The sequence below is a fragment of the Lycium ferocissimum genome, chromosome 3 (assembly GCF_029784015.1).
Source record: "Lycium ferocissimum isolate CSIRO_LF1 chromosome 3, AGI_CSIRO_Lferr_CH_V1, whole genome shotgun sequence".
Lineage (NCBI taxonomy): Eukaryota > Viridiplantae > Streptophyta > Magnoliopsida > Solanales > Solanaceae > Lycium > Lycium ferocissimum.
In genome coordinates, this window is record NC_081344.1 from 14,810,550 (window position 1) to 14,822,201 (window position 11,652).

The window sequence follows — 11,652 nt, forward strand, 5'->3', positions numbered from 1 at the left end:
TTCCGTTTTGTACAAGTTTCCACCTAAAATGTCCTATTTGAACAAGTACCTTCCTGAGAGTTTGTGATAATAAAATAGATCTGTTCAATTTTTACACATTTTTATTTACGTTCTTGTTCCTTTTATTGTTTGTGGGTTACGTTTCATAAAATTGTGTCATTTGTTTCTTTTAAGTTAGCTTGTTTAGACTTTGCTTCAATTGGTTTGTGAGATTAATTTCCTTACGGAAGATTTAGAGATTTATGTTCATGTTGGTTCCAAACAGTTTCAGTACTGTTAGTTCTTCAATTGGTTTCAAGAACTTCACCAAGGGATTTAAAGAATGTGTTAAATATGATAGTTAGATAAAAACAATTTAATTTAAGGAATCTAATATTAGAGAAGGGCAGATGTGTCCGTATTTTATTTACATTAATGAAAATAGGTAAAAAGAATCGTTACAAAAGAATCAAAATAAGGGAGTTAAGCGTAATATTGTAAACCATGGGGGAGGTCATTGTGATAGAGCGAAACCCTAAGGGAAGTCTATGGAATTATCCCTTTATCTAATTATATCTTCAAAGATATCTTTAACAATAACTTTCAGAAATACATACGAATCAAGATATATCTTTTATAATAGATAGACCGACAGAGACCATATATGCTATTAAAGACATATCATTCAAGATGCTTGACCACATTAGCATTCAACTAAAAACCGATAATATCAGCAAAATTAAATATATATCGTTCAAAATGGTTGATCATATTAGAATTCAACTGGAGACCAATAATATCTGACGCCATATGAATTCAGATTAGTCGGTCAATAAATTTCTAACACAAAAAAAAAATATCTAAACAATATACTCATGAGTCATGGTACGATTTAGGGATTTCTTCTTGGGTTGTTGCAACTTTGTTATTTTGAGACTTGCATACTTTAAAAGGTCGTTAAAAGGCCTTCATCACCAAGCATTAACTACCCCCTTTGTGTGAGGCTGTATATAACAACAACAAAGCAGTCATCGTCCCCTTTGATTATTGCTTACTAAATCTGGATACATATATTCAACTAATTATATATTCAGATTATCTTCATCAATCTCTGTTGCATTTCCATTTTAAACTAAATGTCTAGTCGCTATTGCCTCTTTTTTTTTTCACTCGGTGTCCGATATCCATATTTGGCCCGGTTAATTTGAATACGCACCGCGTAAGACCCATTTAAAGGAATAGCGACCTAATAATTTTTTTTTTATACTCAAGGCTTGACCGAGACTTGATTAAGAATAAATAAATCTTATCCATTCTGCCGCAACCTTTACTAGTGGTGTCTAGTCTCCAGTGTCAGCTCGCAGCATCCAACAGCCAACGGCTCAAAAAGACTTCAATTTATTGCTTCTCCATATAATCCAAACACCAATAAGTCATCCTTTTTTTCCAAATATATCAACTCTCTGATGACCCATTCTTTTTCTCTCTCTTTTCCTGTGTATCTCTAGCTATCACAATGTTTGGTTCTTATGTATTTAATGTTCAAGGTATCAGACAACGACAATGCCATCTCTTTCTCACCTAAACTCATGTGTTTTTGACAATATGATCTGGAAAAAGACTGGCATTTGATTACTGGATGTAACATATTTTTGTGGATGACCTTTCTAATAAAAATAATTAATAATAATAAGAAGAAGAAGACTGCGGTTTGATGAGATTTTTAAGTATTAAAAATTGATAATAATACTTAAGTGCTTTTTAATTAAAGTACTGATATATATGAGTACACGAAGGTAGTGTGCTAACAATGTATTCATTTTCTGTTTACCCAAAATACCCTCACATTTATTTGTTTTATTCATTAATAGTGAGACATTTTTGTCTTTTCAACAAAAATCCCCCAATCCCCAGTCACCCTCTCTCTGTTGATTTTCTCCTGCTTTTACGTCCTCTTCCTCAGTGAAGAAGGTTCTACTCAGTAGCGGAGCTAAAAAAATTATTCTGTGTAAATTATTTTTTATGTATATATAAGAGACGTTGAACTCTCTCGACTTTTTAGTTTGTCAACTTCTTTATATTTTTGAACTCTCTTTATTTAAATCATGACTCCGCGACTGGTTGAACTGCTTCTCTATCTTGCCATAAACTGGTGTAGTTCATATCTCAAGTATTGTCATTTGTCAATAAGCTAACTTTATCTTAAATCTTTCCAAAGAAATTCATTATATACTAATGATATTTTCTTCCAGTTTTTAATAAGTAACAAATAAGAGAAAAAAATTACTACCTCAAAAGAGTTGTTGGTGCATTTGTTTGAAAGCAAATAATGACCCAGATGAGATATTGCACCAAAAAGCTTGATTAATCAACCCATTTCAAAGCAGCCAATATTTTTTTGTGTATTTGTTTGTTCCTCTCGTTCCTTCATAATGAATAATCAAATGAGTTCGATAGTTTGCATATTCGAATCCTTACTGAGTAATTTTACTAAGCATTTTGAAATGGGTCACTTTAATCCATTCTATTAGATGCCTAGAGCTAATTATCAAACTACAATCATTAAATCCTCAAAAAAATGGAGAGAAAAAAAAGTTAACTGAAATTATTTTTTGTTTTGGATTTTCGTCATCCATGGAAAACCAACGAGAAGGAAGAGGAAGGTGGAGAGAAGAGGGGAATAAGATGGGTTTTGATTAAAAAGACGAAAGTGCCAATGAATGAAACAAATAAATGTGAGGGTATTTTGGGTAAAGAGAAAATGAGTACATTGCTAATATACTATTCCCCCGTTTACTTTTACTCGTCCACTTTGAACTCTTCACGCTGTTTAAAAAATAATATATGAAGTGCATAATTTATCAATGTATCTATATTAATTGGTGCATATACTTATTGGATTTTAAAAATAATTTGAAATGAGTAATTAGTACTATGAGTAAAATAGGAAAAAATAAATTATCTTATCCTAATATGCTAAAAGTGACAAATAAAAGTGAAAATTTATTTTTAAAATACTGGACAAGTAAAAGTGAACGGAGGGAGTTCTTGATCCAAACTTGAGAAAAATATCAGTCTTCTCATACTTTGTTTAGCATGAAAGTATTTTACCATATCCAGTGGTCTCAGTAATGAAGTAGACAGGTGTTATGCCCCAAACTAATCCCGTACTGTCGAATGTTTAGGACGAGTTCCCAAAGTTGGATGCTTTGACATAAAATGTTGTGATAGCTAGAAATTGAGATCAGCATTAATAACATGCCCTGAGTCTTAATTTTATTAAGGTTTGACCTAGATGAATATGTGAGGTCCTCAATGTTTAAGCTGATCCATAACTAGTACTCACCATCCTAGAAGACGAGAATGGAAAAGGACCAGAATGCAAGATCAACACATCTATTTTTCGATGTGAATCAGACATTGATTTCTTATCTCGTGGAGTTAAAGCTCAAGTCTATAGAAGTTCAGGAAAAACTATACTAAAAAAGAAAACTTTAGGACTCTCCAAAATAGTTAAAAGTGTCATTCTATTTGGAAGAGAGTAAGAAAAGTTACTTTTGTACTAATGACAGGTGAATGCAGCATGCCAATCAGGGATGATGTCTTCTATAATTGACAGGAGTATAGGTCCATATTCCCTAGATTGTGTCAAGAAATTCGTGGATTTGGCCCTCAGGTGTTCACTGGAGGAACAAAAGGATAGACCTTTAATGCTAGAAGTGGCGAGAGAGTTAGAGAACATAACTTACATGCTTCCAGCTGCATTCGACAATAATATTGCACCCGATTTAGATGTTTCCACATCTGGAATGTCATCCTCATCACCAACTTCAGCTTATTCCAGACACACCACCTACACGACTATGGAAGGAATTGAGCTTGTGAGCGGTGTCATTCCCTCCATCAGGCCTCGTTGATGCATTTAAGGACTTGATATATACCCTTCATTTACCAACATGTTAATAGTAAGATTCTGAAGTATTGAAAGTTCAGTATTAAGTCTGAGGTATGTAACTATATAAGCAAGTTGAATCAACTCCGAAAGCATAAAAGACTTGTATATAATCATGATGCTGTTGTTGTTCCATTAGATATGAACTCTGGTTTATAACCATAATAAGTGATTAAGTAACATACACCGTTAGTGTAAACAATTTTTACATTATCAGTTCATCTTTACCTATGGTCAACTGGTTATGTTATTACTACTTCCTTTATCTTAAGTTTATGTTACTACTTTCTGTCTGTATTATTCACTTTTGTTTTCGCTTCATAATCCGTATATTGGCCGTTTGTGCTATTATAGTCTCCTATTAAGGTTAGTTTTGCGTCTAGTACTGTACAATAAAATGACCTTTTTCTAAAGTGCGAAAAAAAAAGCTTCCTATAGCTTTTGATCATGAAATTAAGTTAATCTCATTCCTTTTTATTATTATCTGTGGTTTTTTCTTCATTATATTAAGGATCTGAAAGCCAATAAAAACAGTACTACTAATTGGCACAACTTTCTATTTCTATATATGGATAACTCGACATACTTTTAAATATTCTTTTGGTAATCTTTATCCGTTTTATCGTGGTAGGAGAATGAGAAAATGCATTTAACTAATATCTTATCTACTTATCATTTTTCTTAATACTATATGAGTATCAACTGATAAGTATCTCATATGTGTTGTGCAAGGGCTTCTGAGAGAGTTGATAAGGGTTAGGAGGGGTCATCTACCTATATTACCTTAAGATTTTAAAGTTAATTAAATACTCAGATTCCTCCAAACACAAATATAACCAGACTAAGAATTCATTATGTTACAAGATCATACATTTTTATTTATTTAGTTATATCTTCAACGTGCCTCCCCTCACATTTTTTATAGGCTAATTAATCACCTAAATATTGTAATAATTTCAGCTAAAACTAATCGAAAATACTAAATTTTTATTTATCTAAGGGATAATTTCAGAGACCTTCAATCACGTTTCGCTCTATCACACTGACCTCCCTTGTGGTTTAAGATACTACGCTTACCTCCCTTATTTAAATTTTTTTATAACGATTCTTTTTTACCTATTTTCATTAATATGAAAGAAGTCTAACTTGACTAATTTATCCTTAGTAATATACTCTTATGTTTAATTAATTTAATTTATGAAACTTCAATTAATTTTACTACATTTTAGTATTAGAAAACTTAACTGCATTCACCTAGGATTTTGATTGTCCAGTTATAAACATCTTTATAATAGAACGCTGCTTTGCTTCTAATTAAGAATTTAAAATTCTATTGTTGTTTAATTCCCTTAGTGGCCTATTTGTTGTCGTTCATCATTGAAGTGCTCAATAATTGATGAGTCCTGAGAGTTTATGATAATAAAATAGATCTGTTCAGTTTTTACACATGTTTATTTACGTTCTTGTTCCTTTTATTGTTTGCGGGTTACGTTTCATAAAATTGTGTCATTTGTTTCTTTTAAGTTTAGCTTGTTTAGACTTTGCTTCTATTGGTTTGTGAGATTAATTTCCTTACGGAAGATTTAGAGATTTATGTTCACGATGGTTCCAAACAGTTTCAGTACTATTAGTTCTTCAATTGGTATCAAGAACTTCACCAAGGGATTTAAAGAATGTGTTAAGTATGATAGTTAGATAAAAACAATTTAATTTAAGGAATCTAATATTAGAGAAGGGCAGATGTGTCCGTATTTTATTTACATTAATGAAAATAGGTGAAAAGAATCGTTATAAAAGAATCAAAATAAGGGAGTTAAGTGTAATATTGTAAACCACGGGGGAGGTCATTGTGATAGAGCGAAACCTGAAGGGAGGTCTATGAAATTATCCTTTTTTTTTTTTTATGACATGGGAACCGCGAAATTGCTATCTTCGGGTGCGCACGTGGTAAACCCTTGACTCCTTGGAGAAATAAATGAAGAACAATGTAAATAAATTTTTTTTGCTTTTGATTGATGAATTGTAATCTGTACATGGTCCTATATTTATACAAGTAAGAAGGCATTTCCTCTACAACAGAAATGACACTTGGCTATTTTCTAAACCCCTAACAAACTAGAAATGATTACAAGGAATATAATGATGACATTGTATATGTACAGCTGTGGTATATTCTAATTTTGGGCCTTTATTCTTCCATTTCCATCTGATCTGCTTTGGTCAATTCGTGTAGCCCAAGTCAAGCCCAAACGTGAAGATATGTGCAGAAGTCCATATGGAAAAATACTCCTTTACCATTTTGTCTTCATTTCCCTTTGAAAACATAACCATGGCAAAACCCTAACCACAATCAAACACCGTCTTCTTCATTCTTGTAGCCATAGTCAAAATCGATTTCAAATTTCCTCAATGATCCGCCAAATACCGCAACAGCCCCCCCCCCCCCTCCCTCAAGTTGGAGGGGAGGAACAAACACCCAACTTGCCCAAAAGATTGTGATGAACGGGACCGGTGAGTGATTTAGTGAATAGATCAGCGAGTTGTGATGAAGATCTAACATAGGATAGTGAAATTAAACCTGCAAGATATTGCTGACGAACGAAATGGCAGTCTATTTCGACGTGCTTCGTTCGTTCGTGGAAAATGGGGTTTTTCGCGATGTGAATGGCTGCAATACTGTCGGAGTGTAATGGAACTGGCAAGGAAATGGGGTTTGCCGAGATCATCGAACAATCGCACTAACCGGAGTAGCTCGGCAACGGCCGTCTCATAGATCTATATTAACTGGCGGAACTAAGTGATATAGAAGTCGCTTTTTTAGGTTTCCATGAAATAGGAGAAGATCCAAGAGAAATGTAGTAACCAGTCGACGATTTTCGAGTATTTGGACGGGTTCCCCTAACCGGAGTCGCAAAAAGCCATTAATTTGAAACAAGAAGTAGGCGACATAAAAAGTCCAAGTCACCGGTCCTTCAACAAATATCGCAACACTCTCAAAGCAGCAGTCAAATGAGGCCCTCGAGGGTCCTGCATGTATTGACTGAGATGCTGGACTGTGAAGGAGAGATCGGGCCTCGTATGAGTAAGGTAAATGAGCTTACCTAATAAATGTCGATAAAAGGTTGGATCTTTGATAGGAACACCTTCCTGAGCAACTAATTTTATTGTAGGATCCAAATGGAGCGTCGGAGAAAGATGAAGTGAGTCAAACTCTTGGAGCAAATCCAGAGTGAATTTTCTTTGAGAAAGGATCAACCCTTGAGGTTCTCGAACAACTTCCATACCAAGGAAAAAATGTAGGTAACCAAGATCCTTAATCTTGAACTCTTCATCCAAAAAAATTTTAAGAGCATGTAATTCAGATTCATTGTTGCCTGTCAATAGTATGTCGTCCACATGGACTGCCACAATAGAGATAGAATTATCTGCCTTTTTGACAAATAAAGAATAATCATTGAGTGAATGTTTAAAACCTTTAAAATTAAGAGCTGATGTGAGCTTAGAATACCATTGTCTAGATGCTTGTTTAAGTCCATAAAGGGACTTTTTCAGCAAACAGACATGGTTTGGTGATGGAGGAGAGGTTCCAGGTGAAAACTTCATATAAACCTCCTCATCAAGCTCACCATGCAAAAAGGCATTATTTACATCTAATTGGAAGAGTCCCAGCCTTTCTTAAGAGCAGTAGCCAAAATACACCTGATAGTTGTCATTTTCACCACTGGTGAAAATGTCTCATTGTAATCCACACCCTCTTTTTGTATATCTCCCCTCACAACCAGTTTTGCTTTAAGTCTCTTAATGCTCCCATCAGAATGTTGCTTTACTTTATACACCCATTTAGATGGTAAAGCCTTTTTACCAGTACGCAAGACAACAACTTCCTATGTTTTGTTCAATTCTAGTGCTGCAATTTCCTTATCCATAGCTTCTTGCCATCCAGGATGATGTGCTGCCTGAACATAATTAACAGGTTTTTGTATACTAGAAACAGAATTGAGCATTATCTGATTTTTAGAAGACAAACTGTTGAAAGAAAAAGATTCAGGGGTGACAGGACTAAGAAAACAATTAGTACTAACATTTGTAAGTTGTAAGGCATTACAAATGTAATCATCTAAGTAAGTTGGCCTCTTATGAGCTCGAGATGTTTGTTTGAGAATGGTTTGGATGATAGGTTCTGAAGGAGGATCAGGAATAATGGGAGATAGAGTAGTGGAAGGTTGAGTAGTGGAAGGTGACAGAACTTCAGTAGAATGGGGAAAAGAGGAAGAAGGACTAGAACTGTCATTTCTGCTAACGGAAAGATCTTGACAAGGTGAAATGGAGGAAGGATCATCATTTTCAGAACAACCAGAATTAGAGTTTATATCTGTGCTAGAGGGAAATTTACAATAAAGAGAATCAGTAAAAGGATCAGTAGAGTCAGAGGGAAGATTTGGATAAACATTATTTGGTGTAGGAGAAAAAATACTGTTAGGTTGGGAACTAGGTGAATAAAAAGGAAAGTACTCCTCATGAAAAACAACATCTCTTGAAACTTGAATTCTTTTGGTTTTAAGATTGAAAACTTTATATCCTTTCTTCCCATAGGGATAACCACAAATACACAAGGTAAAGCTCCGGGATCAAACTTAGTTCTATGAGTAGGTGAGGTAGAAACAAAACATAAGCACCCAAAACACTTGAGGTTAGAGTAAGAAGGTTTAGTGTGAAATAAAAGTTCAAAAGGTGTTTTATAGTTGAGTATTCTAGAAGGATATCTGTTTATAAGATAGGTTGCTGTCAACAGGCATTCCCCCTAGTAGGCAATAGGCAAATGGGACTGATATAGTAAGGCTCTTGATGTTTCTAACAAATGCTTGTGCTTCCTTTCCACAACTCCATTTTGTTGTGGAGTAGAAGCACAGGTAGTTTGATGAATTATTCCTTTTGAAAGAAGAAAATCTGATTGTAATTTTCCACTACCTAACTCAAATGCATTATCAGATCTTATGATTTTAACTTTAGAGTTGAATTGTGTTTCTACCATTGAAAGAAAAGATTGGATAACAGAAAAAGCATTGGACTTTGTACTGATTAAATGGCTCCAGGTGGCTCTGCTAAAATCATCAACAATTGTCACAAAATACTTAAAACCATCATGGGTGATTGTTTTATATGGTCCCCATGTATCTACATGTACTAACTCAAATTTAGCTTTAGTGGAAATTGTACTTGTAGGAAAAGGTAATTTGCTTTGTCTAGCCATAGGACAAATAACATAAGGAGAGGGAATTTGCAAGGAGAAGAAACACAATCTGAAACAATTTTCTTCATATTACTCAAAGGCATGTGGCCAAGTCTACAATGCCACAACTTTTCTTTTACATTGGAATTAAATAAACTAAAACAGGAAGTAAATACATGAGCTGAATTAAAAGATAGGCTATCAGGGTTGTTTTGTGGTAGACTCTTTGTAGAAACTGTTGGCTGACTCTGCTTCAGAATATATAGACCTCCTTGTTGCCTACCAAGAACCAGAGGGCTCTTCATTGAAGGGCCCTGCAACATAAAACAAGTGTTAGGAGTGAAAAGCAAATATGATTGAAGCTGTATGCACAACTTGTGCACAGACAGAAGATTGAACCTAAAAGAGGGTATAAAGAGAACATTGTGCAAGATTAGATTGGATAAGAGAGAAACAGATCCTGAATGAGTAACTTTTACTTGTTGTGAATTAGGCAGATTTACCATAATGGGTTTAGGAAGGGGCTTAATAGATAAAAAGAAACTTTCATCAAAAGTCATATGCTCAGTTGCTCCACTATCTAGTATCCAAGAGTCACTGTTAATATGTAAAAGACAAGCAAAAGTATTGAAAAACTTAACCATACCAAAGACAACTTAAATCAGAAACATTTGATGGCCCCGCACCATTACCGGTTCATTTTCTCGTGAAGTTGTAGAAGTTCGCGAGACATTTTCCCGACTTAGAGACTTCATTTCTGAACTTATGTCGTCTTCATGCTGGCTACCCTCTATTGAGGCAAGAACATTATTAGACTGTGCTACTCCTTGATATTTCTTTGGTTTGTTGAACTTAAAATCCTCTGGAAAACCATTCAGCCTGTAGCACTTGTCAATAGTATGTCCTGTTTTCTTGCAATAGTTACAAAATAGAGAGTTTTTCTTAGCATCATAATTGTTCCTTTGTCCCTTGTAGTTATTAAACCTTCTTATTGTTGAAGTGTTACTCATTAAAGCTGCTGAGTCTCTTGGATATATGGGATTAGCATGAATTTCTCTTTGTTTTTCATCTTGAACAATAAGGGAATATGCTTGACCAATACTGGGTAAGGGAGAAGACATGAGAATATTACTTCTGAGAATATTACTTCTAACCCCTATGAATGTGTCATTTAGTCCCATTAGGAACTGAAGTAGCCTTTCATCTTCATGAGCTTTTACACTTTTCTTTTTCGCACCACAGATACAGTCACAAGTGCAACTGAAAAAAGTGTTTAGGGCATCTAATTCATCCCATAGACTTTTCATTTTAGTGAAATAAGTTGAAATGCTAGTGTTTCCTTGAATAACAACACTAAGTTCTTTTGTAATTAGAAAACGATTTAGCACGATGCCCGACCAAATCTATCTTCCCGAGTCCTTCCAAAGGCTTTTATGCAATCGATTGAGTACAAGACACTTTCGCTATCTCCTTGGAGAGTGAATTAAGAAGCCATGAAAAAACCATGTCATTACATCCGATCCAAGCTTTCGAGAAGAAGCCGATCAAGTGAGAACAAACGAGAGATCCATCGGTAAATCCCAGCTTGTTCTTGGCTGAAAGAGCTATGATGACTGCTCTTCTCCAGCCACCATATCCTCTTCCATCAAACACTGTGGAAACAAGACTCATCCCTGGATAATCCGAGGGATGTATATAGAAAGGATGACTAGAATCAACTACATTTTTTGTATCGGGTTCAGTAGTATGGCGAGCGTATCACCAACTAAGGTGGTTTCTGCTGTTACTTCATTGCTTTCATTTGTATTTTCTGGTAAAGTAGACATAGCAAAAATATGTAAAGCTAGCAAACAAGAGATGTAAAGCAAGAAAACAAGAAAAAGAAAAAAGAAAGAAGCATTTGTTTACACACATTTCTTTCCGATACCATGTAGAAGAACAATGTAAATAAATTTTTTCGTGCTTTTGATTGATGAATTGTAATCTGTACATGGTCCTATATTTATACAAGTATGAAGGCATTTCCTCTACAACAGAAATGACACTTGGCTATTTTCTAAACCCCTAACAAACTAGAAATGATTACAAGGAATATAATGATGACATTGTATATGTACAGTTGTGATATATTCTAACTTTGGGCCTTTATTCTTCCATTTCCATCTGATCTGCTTTGGTCAATTCGTGTAGCCCAGGTCAGGCCCAAACGTGAAGATATGGAAAAATACTCCTTTACCATTTTGTCTTCATTTCCCTTTGAAAACATAACCATGGCAAAACCCTAACCACAATCAAACACCGTCTTCTTCATTCTTGTAGCCATAGTCAAAATCGATTTCAAATTTTCTCAATGATCCGCCAAATACCGCAACACTCCCGTGCAATAGCTCGCAAACCATACAGAAGAGATAACCCGCACTAGGCAAGCCCCGTGCGATGAGCTCGACCCAGAATTATCCCTTTATCTAATTATATCTTCAAAGATGTTTTT